The sequence below is a fragment of the Tamandua tetradactyla genome, chromosome 4 (genome assembly GCF_023851605.1).
Source record: "Tamandua tetradactyla isolate mTamTet1 chromosome 4, mTamTet1.pri, whole genome shotgun sequence".
Lineage (NCBI taxonomy): Eukaryota > Metazoa > Chordata > Mammalia > Pilosa > Myrmecophagidae > Tamandua > Tamandua tetradactyla.
In genome coordinates this window covers 52,632,066-52,652,066 of record NC_135330.1, presented here as the reverse complement: position 1 = coordinate 52,652,066, position 20,001 = coordinate 52,632,066, and the positions used below count along the sequence as shown (strand labels likewise).

General features: G+C 37.5%; 1 protein-coding gene and 1 pseudogene across 5 annotated transcripts in view; both read left to right on the top strand.

Annotated features, from left to right (window-relative positions):
• Positions 1-20,001, top strand: part of KCNT2 (potassium sodium-activated channel subfamily T member 2) — a 450,533-nt gene that overhangs the window by 178,254 nt on the left and 252,278 nt on the right. The gene's annotated exons all lie outside the window — the stretch shown is intronic.
• LOC143680797 (ubiquitin carboxyl-terminal hydrolase 12 pseudogene) lies at positions 11,271-13,448 on the top strand (annotated as a pseudogene).

The window sequence follows — 20,001 nt, the reverse complement described above, 5'->3', positions numbered from 1 at the left end:
TACAGGATTGTGAATAAATTTTCATCTTTTTTCCCTATACTTTCTTTTATGGTTTAAATCTTTATAATCGATATGAATTCTGAAAACAAACAAACAAAAATTAACCCAAAATACAAAATGTAATGCCACAATCATTATTATTTGCAAAATTATATTTTTTAAAACTAACTTTCAGATATTTCCTCTTTTATGAAATTTTCTTGAAAACTACCTCAATTATGGCACGTTTCCAAGTTTTATGCTTCCTAAGCAGTCAAAAAATTTGTGAAATGTATAATGTCTCTGTAATTATCAGTGTTTCTTCCTGGACTTTTATATCAGATAAGAACAAAGATTCGATTCCCCTTTCTTATAGTTTTGCCCCCAGCATCTCTCATGGTTGTTGGGACATACTAGATACTTAACAAATATTTCCTGAATTGACAAAAAAATAACATCTGGCATTAAACTAAATAATATCCTAGCAATTGGAGATACTCTATATGGTACCCTAAGCATGTTCAGACCACATTTATTGAGAAAACTCCTTTAAATATCACCTTCTTACAGCTAATTTTGGTGTAAGGTCATGGGACGGAATCTTTATAAACTTCCACGGCAGCATGCAATTCTATGAAGTTGATGTTCTAGGATTGTTGCTTCTGCCAAAGAGATATAACTTGGTATTAAAACTTCTATGGCTTTTTTTATTAAAAAGAAATACATTTTGAAATGATTGTTATAAATTGTAGACACTTACCTCATAGGGCTAATTTTTGCTCTTATTCTGTCTCCATGCAACTTCTGGATGTATGCTTGGCTATTTTCTCTTTCCTTTTTTCCCTTAATTTTCGAATTAAGAACAGAGCAATATATTAAAGTTAATGAAACTATCACTTTCTATGTTGAGCACAGAAGCAAATTGGGTAAATGGTAGAGAGGCATGGTAATAAATATAACATTATCACAATGTCCCATCAGTTTTTCTCTTCCTTAATATTCTTTGCTTTTCCTTCTCCTTCTTCCTTCACTTCTTACTTAACATTTTTCTTTTGATTCTCCCATCTGTTCTAAATTCTGATTCTCTTCTGAAATTTCTACCGATTTTCTATCATTTTAAAGTAAACAAAATGCATGTTTGTCATTAGGGTACGAGGCACAGGCATCAGGCTATGGACACTTTTCATAAATTAGTAAATTGGTGTGTATAGATTGACTCCGGGTTAGTGGTTTATGTCATGATTCATTAATTTTTTTGCATAGGCACAAAGAGAGTGCCAAGAGAGTGAGAAATTTCTTTCAACAATGGGAAAACTGTCTTAAAAAAAAATCACACTCTAGACTGTGTAAAATTCTAATATTGCAAATACTTTAAATTCCAAGGGAATATTAGGTTTTAGGCAGATCCTCTAGAGGCAATGAAAATGATTATTTGGAACAATTTAATTGGTATTCATTCAATAAATACCAAAGTGCAAGTGGTGGGCTGATTTGAATGCTAATGTCTAAATTATAGGAATGAAATCAAAGAGCTAGAAGCTTTCAGCACAGAATGGCATTGCTAATTAAATTTTCCAGTAACTGCAAAACAATGCGTTTCATAGGGAGTATAGGGATACTTAAGCTTATTTATTTTTTCCATGTGACTTTTTTTCTCTGAAAATATTTTGTTATACAAATTGACATTTACCAGGTGCTGAAAAAGTTTACATCTCAATATTTTCCTTTCATTCGAATTAATAGTATACATATAAGGTTTGCCAAAGCTTAACAAGCTTGTGTTAACATTTTAAAAGAAACAGATTTTTAAGAAGCACAAAGTAAGTGGTTGTAATTAATGTGACTTTGTTATTATATATAGGGCCTATTTAAACAAGCAAGTCATCTATGATTTCTCAGGGTAAAATGAGTGTTTGTATTTTATATCCAGAGAAGGACATATAAACCTAGTTCCCAAAGTCCTGGGTTGTGGAGAGGAGGTCATTGATCACTGCTTTGATGAGCAACTTTAAGTCGTGGGGGACCAGGCTCTGAGGGCACTGACTGTTCCCCCCTGCCCAGGACAGAGAATTAAAGACCATACACATTTCCTCAAACCTGCGGAGGAAAGTGGATGGGCTGCAGAAGCCAGGAAAGTGTGGAATCAAGTCCCTGGAGCCCTTTCTGACCCCTCTTTCATCCTATCTCCAGAGCAGTTTGGAGTTAACTAGTGCTCCCTTTGTGAGTCCCTGACCTTGTTCTACCTGGGAAGGACTGACTTGGAAAACTCCTCTCTGGTGTCCCGCCCCCTCCCAGAACTTGCCTTCCAGGCAAAAGCAGCTTGAGACAAAGAAAGCAGTGTAAGTAGCAATTGAAGTGGGTGGCCTGCGGTAATGGCTTATCTGCTTTAATTCATGCAGTGGGGCACCCAGTGGGTAGAGAAGGTTTGTTTCCTAGGAAGTAGTCAAGACATTCAAATTCCATTAAGCCGGGAACTCCTGTAAGGTTAATAGCAAGCACAAGCCCAGGACAAATCACAGGTAAGAAAGACAGTGAGGACACTGCACATTGCATTTGCCTTGGGGGGACCTTCCTGTCAGGGGGACTCAACTCTGACAGAACACCAGCCAGTGCAAAGCCAGTTTGCTAAGATGGTGAGAGGTATTTTTTTGCTTATGTTTGCTTGGATTTGTTAGCTCCTGACACTCAAGAAAATCTCTTTCTTATCACCAGCTGGGTACAAACTCAGGAGACAGACATCTCAGGGGATAAATTCGAGAGCTAACATTTTAAAATATTAAAATGTACAGTGTACAACAAAAGATTACAGGAAAAACAAAAAGGGTTGGTGTGATGTTGACTCAGTGGCAGTATTCTCTCCTGCCATGCTGGTGACTCAGGTTTAATTCCCGGTGCCTGCCCATGCCAAAAACAAAAACAAAAACAAAAGCAGGAAATGATGACTCATCCAAAGAAAAGAGGTTAAAAATCCAGAAAACATCAACAAATCCAGACTGGACATTTTGGACAAAATCTTTAAAAAACAATCTTTAATATAATCAAGAAAAGGAAGGAAAATACAAAGAAAGAACTAAAGAATATCAGAAAAACAATGAATGAACCATATAAGAATCTCAGTAAAGAGACAAACACTTCAAAAAGGATACTAGCATCACTACTGGGGTTGAAGACCACAATCACTAAACTGAAAAAGTCCCAGGAGGGTTTCAAAATCAGACTGGAGCTGGCAGAAGAAAGAATCAGTCAATTTGAAAACAAGACAGTTGAAATGAATCTGGCCTAGAGGCAGAAATAAAATAGAGCTATAAAAAGAAAAATAGTCTAAGAGACTTGTAGGGCACCATCAAACATACTAATAGAAGCATTACAGAAGTTCCAGAAGGAGGAGAAAGAGAGAAAGGGGCAGATGGAATATTCAAAGAAACAAAGACAAAGGTTTGCAAAATTGAGCAAAAGAAGTGAATGATGCACATTGGAGAAGTCCAGAGAACACCAAACAGGATAAAATTGAAAATAAATATGCTTTATCCCGTATTTATGTTGACTGCAGAGGACAAGAAGAGAGTTCTGAAAGCTACAAGAGAAAAGTAACATGTTCAGTGCATAGGAGTCCCAATAGATTAAGTGCCAATTTCTCATCAGAAACCATAAAGGCAAGAAGGCAGTGGGATGAGATATTTAGTATGATGAGAAAAATAATCTGCCAAACCAAGAAAGAATTTTTTTTTCAGGTTTTTTGTTTTTTATTTAATTGATACAACAACATACAAGCACATATGTTCTTAACATACAAACATTGCATATATGCTGTACAATCAGTAGCCAACAATATCATCACATAGGTGTGTATTCATCACCATGATCATTTGTTAGAACATTTGCACCGCTCCAGGAAAAGAAAAAAAAAGAAAAAAGAAACACTCATACATACCATACCCATAACCCCTCCCTCTCATTGACCGCTAGTATTTCCATCTATCCAATATATATTTCCAATATATATATATTTATTTTAACATTTGTTCCCCCTATTACTTATTTATTTTTAATCCATATGTTTTACTCATCTGTCTATACCATAGATAAAAGGAGCATTAGACACAAGGTTTTCACAATCACACAGTCACATTGTGAAAGCTATATCATTATACAGTCATCTTTAAGAAATCTGGCTACTGAAACACAGCTCTGCAGTTTCAAGCACTTCCCTCTAGCCTAATATACCTCAATCTAAAAAAGGAGATATCTATATAATGTGTAAGAATAACCTCCAGGATAACCTCTCGACTCTGAAATCTCTCGGTCACTGACACTTAATTTTGTCTCATTTCTCTCTTCCCCCTTTCGGTCGAGAAGGTTTTCTCAATCCCTTGATGCTGAGTCCCAGCTCATTCTTGGATTTCTGTCCCACATTGCCAGGGATGTTTACACCCGGAGATTTGTGTCCCACGTAGACGGGGGAGGGCAGTGAGTTTGCTTGCTGTGTTCGCTGAGAGAGAGAGAGGCCACATCTGAGCAACAAAAGAGGTTCTCTGGGGGTGACTGTTAGGCCTAATTGTAAGTAGGCTTAGCCTATCCTTTGCGGGGTTAAGTTTCATAGGAACAGACCCAAGGGCGAGTTTTTTTTTTTTGTTTTGTTTTGTTTTTTTATAGCTCAGATGCAGCTTCATTCAGTGTTTTAACATGATTACTTTACGATTAGGTATTATTTTGTTGTCCATTTTAGAGTTTTTGTATCTAGTCCTGCTGCACAGTCTGTATCCCTTCAATTCCAATTACCCATTATCTTACCCTGTTTCTAACTCCTGCTAGGCTCTGTTACCAATGACATATTCCAAGTTTATTCTCAAATGTCGGTTCACATCAGTGGGACCATACAGTATTTGTCTTTTAGTTTTTGGCTAGACTCACTCAGCATAATATTCTCTAGGTCCATCCATGTTATTACATGCTTCATAAGTTTATCCTGTCTTAAAGCTGCATAATATTCCATCGTATGTATATACCACAGTTTGTTTAGCCACTCGTCTGATGATGGACATTTTGGCTGTTTCCATCTCTTTGCAATTGTAAATAACGCTGCTATAAACATTGGTGTGCAAATGTCCGTTTGTGTCTTTGCCCTTAAGTCCTTTGAGTAGATTCCCAGCAATGGTATTGCTGGGTCGTATGGCAATTCTATATTCAACTTTTTGAGGAACCACCAAACTGCCTTCCACAGTGTTTGCACCATTTGACATTCCCACCAACAGTAGATAAGTGTGCCTCTTTCTCCGCATCCTCTCCAGCACTTGTCATTTTTGTTTTGTTGATAATGGCCATTCTGGTGGGTGTGAGATGATATCTTATTGTGGTTTTGATTTGCATTTCTCGAATGGCCAGGGACATTGAGCATCTCTTCATGTGCCTTTTGGCCATTTGTATTTCCTCTTCTGAGAGGTGTCTGTTCAAGTCTTTTTCCCATTTTGTAATTGGATTGGCTGTCTTTTTGTTGTTGAGTTGAACAATCTCTTTATAAATTCTGGATACTAGACCTTTATCTGATATGTCATTTCCAAATATTGTCTCCCATTGTGTAGGCTGTCTTTCTACTTTCTTGATGAAGTTCTTTGATGCACAAAAGTGTTTAATTTTGAGGAGCTCCCATTTATTTATTTCCTTCTTCAGTGCTCTTGCTTTAGGTTTAAGGTCCATAAAACCGCCTCCAATTGTAAGTTTCATAAGATATCTCCCAACATTTTCCTCTAACTGTTTTATGGTCTTAGACCGAATGTTTAGATCTTTAATCCATTTTGAGTTAACTTTTGTATAGGGTGTGAGATATGGGTCTTCTTTCATTCTTTTGCATATGGATATCCAGTTCTCTAGGCACCATTTATTGAAGAGACTGTTCTGTCCCAGGTGAGTTGGCTTGACTGCCTTATCAAAGATCAAATGTCCATAGATGAGAGGGTCTATATCTGAGCACTCTATTCGATTCCATTGGTCGATATATCTATCTTTATGCCAATACCATGCTGTTTTGACCACTGTGACTTCATAATATGCCTTAAAGTCAGGCAGCGCGAGACCTCCAGCTTCGTTTTTTTTCCTCAAGATGTTTTTAGCAATTCGGGACTCCCTGCCCTTCCAGATAAATTTGCTTATTGGTTTTTCTATTTCTGAAAAATAAGTTGTTGGGATTTTGATTGGTATTGCATTGAATCTGTAAATCAATTTAGGTAGGATTGACATCTTAACTATATTTAGTCTTCCAATCCATGAACACGGTATCCCCTTCCATCTATTTAGGTCTTCTGTGATTTCTTTTAACAGTTTTTTGTAGTTTTCTTTATATAGGTTTTTTGTCTCTTTAGTTAAATTTATTCCTAGGTATTTTATTCTTTTAGTTGCAAATGTAAATGGGATTCGTTTCTTGATTTCCCCCTCAGCTTGTTCATTACTAGTGTATAGAAATGCTACAGATTTTTGAATGTTGATCTTGTAACCTGCTACTTTGCTGTACTCATTTATTAGCTCTAGTAGTTTTGTTGTGGATTTTTCCGGGTTTTCGACGTATAGTATCATATCGTCTGCAAACAGTGATAGTTTTACTTCTTCCTTTCCAATTTTGATGCCTTGTATTTCTTTTTCTTGTCTAATTGCTCTGGCTAGAACCTCCAACACAATGTTGAATAATAGTGGTGATAGTGGACATCCTTGTCTTGTTCCTGATCTTAGGGGGAAAGTTTTCAATTTTTCCTCATTGAGGATGATATTAGCTGTGGGTTTTTCATATATTCCCTCTGTCATTTTAAGGAAGTTCCCTTGTATTCCTATCTTTTGAAGTGTTTTCAACAGGAAAGGATGTTCAATCTTGCCAAATGCCTTCTCTGCATCAATTGAGATGATCATGTGATTTTTCTGCTTTGATTTGTTGATATGGTGTATTACATTAATTGATTTTCTTATGTTGAACCATCCTTGCATACCTGGGATGAATCCTACTTGGTCATGATGTATAGTTCTTTTAATGTGTTGTTGGATATGATTTGCTAGAATTTTATTGAGGATTTTTGCATCTATATTCATTAGAGAGATTGGTCTATAGTTTTCTTTTTTTGTAATATCTTTGCCTGGTATGGTATGAGCGTGATGTTGGCTTCATAGAATGAATTAGGCAGTTTTCCCTCCACTTCAATTTTTTTGAAGAGTTTGAGCAGGGTTGTTACTAATTCTTTCTGGAATGTTTGGTAGAATTCACATGTGAATCCATCTGGTCTGGACCTTTCTTTTTAGGAAGCTTTTGAATGACTAATTCAATTTCTTTACTTGTGATTGGTTTGTTGAGGTCATCTATTTCTTCTTGAGTCAAAGTTGGTTGTTCATGTCTTTCCAGGAACCCGTCCATTTCATCTAAATTGTTGTATTTATTAGCGTAAAGTTGTTCATAGTATCCTGTTATTACCTCCTTTATTTCTGTGAGGTCAGTAGTTATGTCTCCTCTTCCATTTCTGATCTTATTTATTTGCATCCTCCCTCTTCTTCTTTTTGTCAGTCTTGCTAAGGGCCCATCAATCTTATTGATTTTCTCATAGAACCAACCTCTGGTCTTATTCATTTTCTCTATTGTTTTCATGTTTTCAATTTCATTTATTTCTGCTCTGATCTTTGTTATTTCTTTCCTTTTGCTTGCTTTGGGATTAGTTTGCTGTTCTTTCTCCAGTTCTTCCAAGTGGACAGTTAATTCCTGCATTTTTGCCTTTTCTTCTTTTCTGATATAGGCATTTAGGGCAATAAATTTCCCTCTTAGCACTGCCTTTGCTGCGTCCCATAAGTTTTGATATGTTGTGTTTTCATTTTCATTCGCCTCGAGGTATTTACTAATTTCTCTCACAATTTCTTCTTTGACCCACTCGTTGTTTAAGAGTGTGTTGTTGAGCCTCCACGTATGTGGATTTTCTGGCACTCCGCCTATTATTGATTTCCAACTTCATTCCTTTATTATCCGAGAAAGTGTTGTATATGATTTCAATCTTTTTAAATTTTTTAAGACTTGCTTTGTGACCCAGCATATGGTCTATCTTTGAGAATGATCCATGAGCACTTGAGAAAAAGGTGTATCCTGCTGTTGTGGGATGTAATGTCCTACAAATGTCTGTTAAGTCTAGCTCATTTACAGTAATATTCAGATTCTCTGTTTCTTTATTGATCCTCTGTCTAGATGTTCTGTCCATTGATGAGAGTGGTGAATTGAAGTCTCCAACTATTATGGCATATGTGCCTATTTCCCTTTTCAGTGTTTGCAGTGTATTCCTTATGTATTTTGGGGCATTCTGATTCGGTGCGTAAATATTTATGATTGTTATGTCTTCTTGTTTAATTGTTCCTTTTATTAGTAGATAGTGTCCTTCTTTGTCACTTTTAACTGTTTTGCATTTGAAGTCTAATTTGTTGGATATTAGTATAGCCGCTCCTGCTCTTTTCTGGTTGTTATTTGCATGAAATATCTTTTCCCAACCTTTTACTTTCAACCTATATTTATCTTTGGGTCTAAGATGTGTTTCCTGTAGACAGCATATAGAAGGATCCTGTTTTTTAATCCATTCTGCCAATCTATGTCTTTTGATTGGGGAATTCAGTCCATTAACATTTAGTTTTATTACTGTTTGGATAATATTTTCCTCTACCATTTTGCCTTTTGTATTATATATATCATATCTGACTTTCCTTCTTTCTACACTCTTCTCCATACCTCTCTCTTCTGTCTTTTTGTATCTGACTCTAGTGCTACCTTTAGTATTTCTTGCAGAGCTGGTCTCTTGGTCACAAATTCTCTCAGTGACTTTTTGTCTGAGAATGTTTTAATTTCTCCCTCATTTTTGAAGGACAATTTTGCTGGATATAGGAGTCTTGGTTGGCAGTTTTTCTCTTTTAGTAAATTAAATATATCATCCCACTGTCTTCTAGCCTCCATGGTTTCTGCTGAGGAATCTACACATAGTTTTATTGGGTTTCGCTTATATGTGATGGATTGTTTTTCTCTTGCTGCTTTCAAGATCCTCTCTTTCTCTTTGACTTCTGACATTCTAACTAGTAAGTTTCTTGGAGAACGCCTATTTGGATCTAATCTCTTTGGGGTGCGCTGCACTTCTTGAATCTGTAATTTTAGGTCTTTCATAAGAGTTGGGAAGTTTTCTGTGATAATTTCTTCCATTAGTTTTTCTCCTCCTTTTCCCTTCTCTTCTCCTTCTGGGACACCCACAACACGTATATTTGTGCGCTTCATATTGTCCTTGCGTTCCCTGATACCCTGTTCAAATTTTTCCATTCTTTTCCCTATAGTTTCTGTTTCTTTTTGGAATTCAGATGTTCCACCCTCCAAATCACTAATTCTATCTTCTGTCTCTTTAAATCTATCATTGTAGGTAGCCATTGTTTTTTCCATCTTTTCTACTTTATCCTTCACTTCCATAAGTTCTGTGATTTGTTTTTTCAGTTTTTCTATTTCTTCTTTTTGTTCAGCCTATGTCTTCTTCATGTCCTCCCTCAATTTATCGATTTCGTTTTTGAAGAGGTTTTCCATTTCTGTTCGTATATTCAGAATTAGTTGTCTCAGCTCCTGTATCTCATTTGAACTATTGGTTTGTTCCTTTGACTGGGCCATATTTTCAATTTTTTGAGCATGATCCGTTATCTTCTGCTGGCATCTGGGCATTTAGTCAGATTTCCCTGGGTGCTGGACCCAACAATTTGGAAGATTTTTCTGTGAAATCTCTGGGTCCTGTTTTTCTTACCCTGCCCAGTAGGTGGCGCTCGTGGCACACGTTTGTTTGTTTGTGTGTGTGTGCCCACCAGTAAAAGGTGCTGTGGGTCCTTCAACTTTGGAAAACTCTCACCGTTGGGGAGGTTCGCCCGCCGAAGCGGCTTGGAAGAGTGCCAGCCGGCCCAGGGTCCGAATGCGGGGAGGGTCGCCGGCCACCGTAGCCCGGGACAGCGACCATCCGAATTTCCTAGTCGGGCCGGGGCGCCAAGCGTGGCGGGAGGGCGCCAGCCGCCGTGGCCTGCCCGGGAGAGTGCACTGTTCCCAGGGATTCACGTGTTTGGAAGGGCCCCCCCCGCCACCGTTCTCCGCGGCCTGGGGATTTCTGATCCAATTCTCTCACTTGGGCAAGGGGGCCGCACGTGGTGTGGGCGCCAGCCGCCGCGGCTTGAGGGGACCCCCTGTCCAATTCTCCCAGCCGACCCGGGAAGGGGGAAGTGAGGAACTCCAGCCGCTTGCCGCCCCGCCCGCTGAAGCCCGCGCCTCCCGGCGATCTCACCGGAGCGGGTTCTCTCAGCCAGTCAGCCGTTCCAGGATGGGGTACGCTGTCTTTTTGATCTCTGTCGTGGCTCTGGGAGCTGTTCTGTATCGTTTCTACTCCCCTAGTAGCTCTTCTGGAGGAGGAACTAAGATCCGCGCGTCTTACTAAGCCGCCATCTTCTCCGGAAGTCCCAAGAAAGAATTTTATACCAAGTAAGACCTCCTCTCAAAAATGACAGAGAGATTGAGACAAATAATCAAAAGCGAAGGGAGTTTAACACTACTAGACCTACCCTACAAACAGTACTAAAGGAAGTTCTTCAGACTGAAAGGAAAGGGTAATCATAAATGTCAGAACTATCCTATTTTCCTTTTTGGTATGTAACTCCAATTCCTACTTCCCATATTTCCCAAAATGCAAATACATAACAAGTAATGATAAATCTATGGTTTTGGACATAAAATGTATAAAAATATAATTTGTAACAAGTCCAAAAAAGGTAGGGGATGGAGGTATATAGGAACAGTCTATGTGTATGATATTGAAGTCAAGTTGGCATCAAGTGAAATCAAATGTGATTGTTAAATGTCTAGGATGCTAAATTTTCGTCCCATGGTAATTGCAAGGAAAATAGAGAAAAATGTATCCAAGTAGAAATGAGACAGGACTAATATGTTACTGTGCAAAAAACAAATATGAAAGTAGCCATTAATAGAATAATTGAGGATGAAAAAGGTATAAAACAAAGGCAAAATAGCAAAACGACAGAAGAGAGTTCTGCATTATCAGCAGCAACTTTAAAAGTAAATGGTTTAAACTCACCAGTCAAAAGGCAGAGATTGGTAGAACCACTATCAACTCAATTGATGAGAAAAGGTGCCTGACAAAGCCCTGTACTCCTTCCTCATAAAAACACTTAGAAAACTAGGGAGAGAAGGAAACTTCTGCATGATAAAGAGCATATATGAGAAACCCACAACTGACATCATTTCAATGGTGAACAGCCAAAAGCTGTCCCTCTAAGATCAGAAACAAGGCAAGGATGTCCAGTGTCACCATTATTCGCCATTGTTTTGGAAGTCCTAGCCAGAGAAATTTAACAAGAAAAAGAAATAAAACGCATCCAAATTGGCAAGAAAGAAGAAATACTTTCCCTATTTGCAGGTGACATGATCTTATATACAGAAACTTCTGAAAAAATCTACACCAAAACTCCTAGAGCTAACTCAATTCAACAGTGTACAAAACCACTCTCCAGAATCAGTAATTTTTCTATGCATTAGTAGTGAACAATCTGAAGAAAAAAATCAAAAAACATTTTTTATAATAGCATCTTAAAGACTTAAATATTTAAGAATAAATCTATATGAGTGTGTAAAAGATTTGTACACAGACAACTATAAAAAAATTGCTAAAAGAAATCTTGAATAAATGGAAGGATATTCCCTGTTCATGGATTGGAAGACTAGATATTTTTAAGATATTAGTTTTACCCAACGTGATTTACAAAGTCAATGCAATTCCAACAGAAATTTAGAAATGGAAAAGCCAATCATCAAATTTATACGGGGCAGTTTAGATGGTGGGAGCTGGGACCAACCTGGGCTGCGGTGAAAGCGAGTCACCATGTACCCTCCTCCTGCCCCATCGTGCTATGATTGAGTGGAAAGTGGTGCTAGGTGGATGGAGACTGGATGACAGTCTTCAGTTTCACCTCCATCTGTACTATGGGTAACAATGCTCAGTATTAGAGTAAGAGATTCATCCAGAACAGTTCCCAGTGAGTGAACACTATTTTGGATTAGTCAATTTTGGGAACACCTTCTATTACAATTCACTTTGTCATCCATGTCAAGAAAACATTCTAGCATACAAGAGTCAGGTCAGGAACATGGAGAACCTTCGCATGTGTTGAGCGGAGCTCTTCCATAGTATAGCAACTCAGAAGAAAAAGGTTAGAGTAAAACCTCCTAAGTTCATACAAGATTATGGAAAGAAAATGAACTACTGACAATTATGTGCAGCAAGATGCTCATGAATTTTTAAATTTCCTACTAAATACAATTGCTGAGAAAAAGTGGGAAAAACCAAGTGGCCATTTAGCAAATGGTAACACTAACAGTGAAAACAATAACAGCAAATCAGACCCAACATGGGTTCATGAGATTTTTCAGGGAACATTGATGAATGCAACCAGATATCTTACTTGCAAAACTATAAGTAGCAAAGACAAAGATTTTTTTTAGACTTTTCTGCTGATGTGGAACAAGATACATCAATTACTCACTGCTTAAAGGGTTTTAGCAACACAGAGACCCTCTGCAGTGAGTACAGTATTACTGTGAAGAGTGTTGCAGTAAACTGGAAGCACACAAGTGGAAAGTTAAAAAGAACAGTCCATGATTCTAGCTTTACAACTGAAGAGATTTAAATGTAGGGATCAACTTCATTAATTTATAAAACTTTCCTATTGGATAGTTTTTCCTCTTGAGCTTTATCTGCTTAACACTTTGAGAGATGCGACCAATCCTAATAGAATGTGTGTCCTTGTTGTTGTTCTCTGTGGAAGAGAGAACAACAGTCCCAAATGAGGTCATTATACTGCAACGTTTAAAAGTCATGATTTTTTGGGTTGCTTTTTGATGACAGCATTGTAGAAAAAACAGATGCACAAGCTATTGAAGACTTCTACGGGTTGAAGTCATATATCTCAGAAGAACTTTTTGCATCCTTTTCTATCAGTCTCAGGGTTGAAGGGGAACTGTAATGAGATTCCTTCTGCTTCGTTTCTTCTCTGGTTATTTTGGAAGGATCAAGCACTGATTTTGCAAGAGAAGAGAAACGCAGGAAGCTCAGGGGGTGGTGGAATCCACAGAAGACTGGATTCACAAGCCTTCTATCTTGGTGGTTGATTTATTTGCTCAGGTACCATGCAAATGTTACATTTAACATGTAAGTGAAATCAGAGACAACCAGCTCCTCTTGTAAAATAGCCTTCTGGTAATTTTCTTGAACTTTCCTTTATTAATTGCACCAGTAATTATTTGAACTCCTTGGGGTGCAATACAAAGAATAGAAATCTTTGCTGGATTATATTGATTATTTAAGAAGATAATATTGAATACATTGCTTAAATTTGCCTGTGTTCATTATGTGCATTTTTCCAAGCATAAACCAGGCATACTTTTGAACCCAGCAATTGCAGTTGACTTCCTGATATAATAAACTAACAGGTACTAAAATTCAATGTTAGGAAGACAAATATGTTTTGTTTCTCAGAAGATGCTTATTGTAATATACAGTATGCGTATAAAGTCTCTTTTCGTCTTCTCAAGGGGAGAGACTGTTTTGTAATAATAATTTTTCTTATTTATTTTACTTAAAATTGATAGTCTAAATATTGTATGAAGTGTCCATGATTCTGTGAGTAAATTTGAGCATATTTTAATTAGTTTTAGTTGTTTTAATTAGTCCTTTTGTTTGTTTTTATATTTAAGGTAAATTTTAAATTCCATATGAAATTAGTAAGATAACCTTGAGGAAAAAAATTCAATGAGAGGAGGGAAATTTTTTTTTTCAGGAGGATCTGTTATCTCTGAGTAAATATTTATCCTTTTGTTATAGTTTCTGAGTCAGTTATTTTATTCAGCTTTAATTTAAGCAAAATAAAAATATTAAAAAAAAATTCCCTGTAGTTGTTGAAATGATAAAATAAATTCTGCAGTAGTGCTATATCAGTCTTTAGGGTTCTTAAATAAAATATTCTAGTGTTTCATGTTGAGGTCATGCTTGGAAAATTGATGTCATAATAGTTATTGTAGAATGTCATTAATCTTTACTCTGGAAACAAGTCATCCATTCGTCATGAACCCTGCAGCCCAGGTAGCCAGCTAAACAGCCTTGGTAGATTAAATTTAATGAAGTAGACCAGGAATGCCCAGCAATGAGTCAAAATGAGTTAAAATAGTTCCCTAATGAAATAAACTTGCTCAAGAAAACAGGCAACATCAGGGAATAAATAGATTTGGAGGGTGTATCCAAATTGGAGAAAGAGGAAAAGTAAATCAAGGCAAGATAATTAAAATAGCAAGAAAACTTACAACTGTGTAGAATTAAGACATGAGCCTGCAGATTAAATATGAGAAAAAAATGAACAATTCAGCATATTCTGCTACAAATACTTTACCCCCAGGAAAAAAAATACGTGTAATCCAGTAGGAAAACGATAGGTTATTTACTATGTATATACAATATCTAGGCAGAATGGCCCTCCAGGATTTCCATACCCTAATCCTTGTAACCTGTGACTACATTACATCACCTGGTAAGAGGCATTTAGCATATGTGATTAAGGTTACAGGCTTTAAAATAAGGAGATTATCCTGGATGATCCGGGTGGGTCCAATATAATTACATGGGCCCTTTTAAGCAGAAGTCTTTCTTGGGCTGGAGTCAGAGACATGCAGCAGAAGGAAAAATGAGGCAGAAGAGGAGGTCAGAGAAATTCAAAATGTGAGAAGAATCTCATGCACCATTTCTAGCTTTGAAGATGAAGGGGACCAAAAGGCCAGGGAATGGGTGAGGTCACTAGAAACTGAAAATGATCCAGGCCAACAGCCAGAAAGGAAATGAGGGCCTCAGCCCTAAAACTGCACACAACTGATCTGCCAACAACTTGAAAGAGCTTGCGACAGGTTCTCCCCAAAGCCTTCTGAGAAAAGCCTATGCCAGCCAACACCTTGGTTTCAGTCTTGTGAGATTCGTAGTAGAGAAATCAGTCCAGCCCATCTATACTTCTGACCTACAGAAATGTGAGATAATAAATTTGGGTTGTTTTAAGATGCTAAGTCTGCAGTTATTTGTTCCAGTAACAAGTAGAAAAATGAATACATTTATAAAAGAAAAATTAACGTGGTTGTATTAATCATTTTATCTGCTATATTGGAAGTTCCAAGATGCTAGGAAAACATTTATTAATTTCTGAGAGAAAAGCACTAAAATTAAGAAGTCTATACCTACCTCTCAGTTTATAAGAAAGATATTTGAGGAAATAAAAACATTAAGGGGCTGCATTCAGACCACGTCTGAGTGAAATACTTTGGGAAGAATAATCGCACACAAAATATGGGAAGATGAAGAGGACAGGGGGTGAGCTTTAAACTATGCAATATATTTATTTAATCAATATTTATTGAGATGCTAATATATTCTAGACCTGCTTTATTGGCTAAAGATAGATGGGAATGATAGAAAAGGTTAATGTATTCATAGTGTTTATATTACAATTGGGAGCAGGCAGAGATGGGAGACTAATAACATTTTTCTGTGTAAGGTACTGATATAAGTATTAATTAAGCATCAGTGCAAATAATGCAGAGAGGATGGTTTATTAATCAGAGAAACAGAACCAACAGGAGATATCTGTAAATATGAGATTTATAAAAGTGTCTCACACAACAATGGAAATGTAAGAGTCCAAAATCCATAGGATAGGCTAGGAAGCTGGTGACTCCAGTGAAGAGTCTGAACAAACTCCACAGGAGAAGCCTGCTGGCTGAAGAAGCAGTGAAAATTCTCTCTTCCTTAAAAGTCCTCAACTGGTTGGATCAAATCCAATGGATTAGATTATCTCATTTGCGGGAGACACACCCTTAGTTGATCATAGATGTAATTAGCCACAGCTGCAATCAACTGACTTATAGTTTAACAAACAAGCCTTCCAGTTTATCAGCCAGTCATGAAATAGCCTTGCAGCAATAGCTAATCCAGGGTTTGCCTGACCAGACGACTGGGCACACCACCTGGCCAAGGTGACACCAGAACCTAACTATTACAGATGGGAAGTACAATTTTAAATCATTTGGTGAAAGAAGTGGCTTAAGGACATAACATTTGAGGAGACATTTTGATTTGATCACTTCATTGGCTATGGTGGCATTATTGCGGAGGGCATGACCAAAAGAAGACTGGAGCTTGGGTGACTAAGTGTCTGAGGAATGGAATATTATTAGATATGAAAGCAAACAAACCATCTGAGAGGTCAGACTGTTCCAAGAAGTAGAAACATGAAAACCATCCTGGGATTTCAAATGGTGAATTGGTTACAAAAGACACTGAGGTTCTGGAGAAGCTAAAAGGGGAATGTGATTATCCCACCTGAAAGCTGGAGGAACAATAGTGAAAACAGCAGCTGGAAGCATGAAGAATTCAGGATCCACACGATCACCCATCTTGGAAGATCCTGAGAATGCAAAGCCCTCATAATGAAAGAACTGCTGTTATTGGAGTCATAATTGAAGCGTGTTGGGCTGCTGCAGCCTCTGGGGTGCCTATGGCTGATAGGCTGAGCAGAAGCTTTGAAGCCCACCTCCCACCACCTACTTCTGTTCTTGCCTATAAGACCATAAAGAAATGAAAAAACAGGCAAAAACAGCTTCTCACTTCCTTCTGCACTCTAATTTCCCAACTGTGTCTCCAGGTTAGCAGAACCTAACCTGACAAGAAAGTTGGAAATTTTAGTTTGCTTACTTTTGGCCCCCTGCAATACATAGCAGAACATGAGAGAGAAGAAATTGAACTGAGAGCAAATGGAAAATCTGTTCACAGGTTGTTTGATGGATCTTCTGCCTGGATGGGGGCTAGAAGAGATGGATGATTAGTCAAATTAGAGGACTTAGGCTGCAGAACAGGGATAATGGTCTGGATTACAAATTACAAAATTAAAATTAAAATAATGCATAATTTTAGACATTGGCAGTGTTGAAGATAAAATTGATGAGAGGTATAATGGCACTAGTTGTTCATTGTCCTTCATGAGAAGGTAGATTTTTAGTTCTCATGCAAGTTTCCTTCTTGGGGTTCATTTCACAGGGAATTCATAGAGATGAAGTAGCAATGTGGTGATGGCTGGGAGTGGCGATATTGCCAGGAACAGTCAAAGCTTTATATGCCTTCATTAAATCTTGCTCAGATTGATGCCATGTTTGAGTACAGGAAAGGGGTTGAGATGAGATGCATATACATTTTGTAATTATCAGCCTAATAATTATAGTATTAGGTGATTATTAAAATCAGGGAATTAGAAAAGAGCAGCTAGGAATTGAACAGAATGGAATTTTGATTTTTTAAAAAAGTAATCACTTTAACAGAGTAGTAAGAGACAATGTATAATATTCAAGAGTTGTAACTATTATTTCTAAATTCTGAGATACTGAGATGTTTGTATGTAACCTGGTCATTCCCAGAAACTTTTGAGTATTTATGTGACACTTGAGACTCAGAGCTCTGAAGCTTTGAAAGCCAGCACTACCCCATTCAGGAACTGTTTTAAAAGTTGAAAACGTGATCAGGCTTCGAGATATAAATGAAGCTGATCTAGATAGGACTGAGGTAAATCAGAATATAGGGTAAAGGATGATATGGTTCATATTTTAAAAATTCAACTTCTTTGTGAGAACAAAAAAAGAGATGTTTATTTGGTGGAAAATTCATATTTTAGGTAGTGCATTACATAATTTATCATGTGTGCTTAGTTTAGTTGAACACCATAAGTACATTGAATCTTGAATAGGGTGTGAGATCTTGTTGATTCATAAACATTAGCATGATGCCCTGATACATCCCAGAGTAATTTGGGCAGTGAATAAAAGGAGTACTTGCAAAGTCCCCTTGGAGGACTGGGGAGAAACAAATATTCAGCTTCCCCATTTGAAGAACTCCTAATATTCTCACACGCAGTAGGGACAACCCAATCGATAGGCTGAGCCCTTGCCTTGCTGTTCACCCTATGAAGCTTATTCCTGCAAAGGGGAAGCTAAGCCTACTGATGATTATTTCTAAAATTCATCCCTAGAAAGCCTCTTGTTGCTCAAAAAGTCAATTTGGCAGGTGAACTCACTGCCTACGCCTTATATTGGACATGTCTCCCAGGGGTGTAAATCTCCCTGGCAATGTGTGACAGAACTCCTGGGATGGGCTGGGACCTGGCATCATGGGATTGAGAAAACATCCTTGACTAAAAGGGGTAAGAGAGAAACGAGACAAAATAAAGTTTCAGTGACTGAGAGATTCCAAACAATCAAGAGGTTATCCTGGAGGTTATTCTTATGCATTGTTCTAGTTTGCTAGCTGCCAGAATGCAGCACACCAGAGATGGATTGGCTTTCAGTAAAAGGGGGTTTATTTAGTTCAAGTATAGTTCTTCAGAGGAAAGGCAGTTAACTTTCAACTGAGGTTCTGTCTTATGGCAAAGAACCTGTGTGGGAAGACACAGGGTGATCTCTGCTGGCCTTCTCTCCAGGCCTCTGGGTTCCAACAACTTTCCCAGGATGATTCCTTACTGCATCTCCAAAGGCCTGGGCTGAGCTGCGAGAGTTGAGATGAGGTATGCTGAGCTGCTTGGGCTGTGCTACGCTAAGCTCTCTCATTTAAGCACCAGCCAATTAAATCAAACATCATTCATTGCAGCAGGCACGCCTCCTAGCCGACTGCAGATGTAATGAGCAACAGATGAAGTTCACATGCCATTGGCTCATGTCCACAGCACTAGAATTAGGCACCTTCAGCTGGCCAAGTTGACACCTGAATCTAACTACTGCATGCATTATACAGCTATCCCTTTTTAGTTTATGGTGTTTTGGAATGGCTGTGGGGAAGTACCTGAAATTGTTGAGCTATGTTCCACTAGCCTTGATTCTTGAAGATGATTATATAATGATAGAGCATTTACAGTGTGACTGTGTGATTGTGAAGACCTTGTGTCTGATGCTCCTTTTATCCAGGGGATGGACAAATGAGTAAAAAGAAAGCAAAGAAGGATAATAAATAAATAATGGTGGGGGATAAAGGGTAAAAAATTGGGTAGATTGAAATACTGTGGTCAGTGAGAAGGAGGGGTGAGTGATATGGGATGTATGAGTATTTTCTTTTCTCAGGAATAAAAAATGAAGAAGAAAGAAAAAAGAGGTGATATATAAGGATAAGAAACATTGTATATGCATATGCATAAATGGTTTAATTGCTAAAGATATATGCTATTCATTCACCTATATGTCTAAAAAACATGGCAGTTAAAATATGAAGTAAAAACTAGTGAAGTGCAGGGAGAACTTGACAAAAATACAGTTGTAAGGGAAGATTTCAATACAGAATAATTTTGCTAAAATGAACCTGAAAACATTTTTTCATTTCCACTTCTGCTCCAAATATAACCCTCTCTATACCATCCAACCCAGATGGTTGTCTATTTTAAACCATCATCAACAGCAGTGATTTTATAGTACATTTTTTATTATTCTAGAAGCATTCTCCTACCATCAAGCAACAAAATTCATGCTGAATTCATACATTTCTTTAAAATACCTTAGAGTCTCTTTTAAAAAAAAATTCTTTTTTTCATTCTTATTTTTCCCTTCTTATTATGTCCCTTCCTGCTAACACTTTAAGTTGCCATCCAATTTTCCATTTCAGCTGCTCTTTAGACACCTACTCCAGATCATAATTTATTGCTATTGTTCTCACAATTTTGTATTAGCCAATTATTGAAATCATTTCATTGTAATATAGTTTAACCTCTTTCTTGCCTATAATCTTCGTCAATGTATTTTAAGATATTTTGGTTCAATGTTAAAGGTTCATTTTAGCATCCATTTGGTCTCCTTTCTCTATGTTTATTGCTTAAGTTTTCCTCATCCAGCATTATATTAACTTTCACAAACGTTCTGCTATGCAAATGGTATAC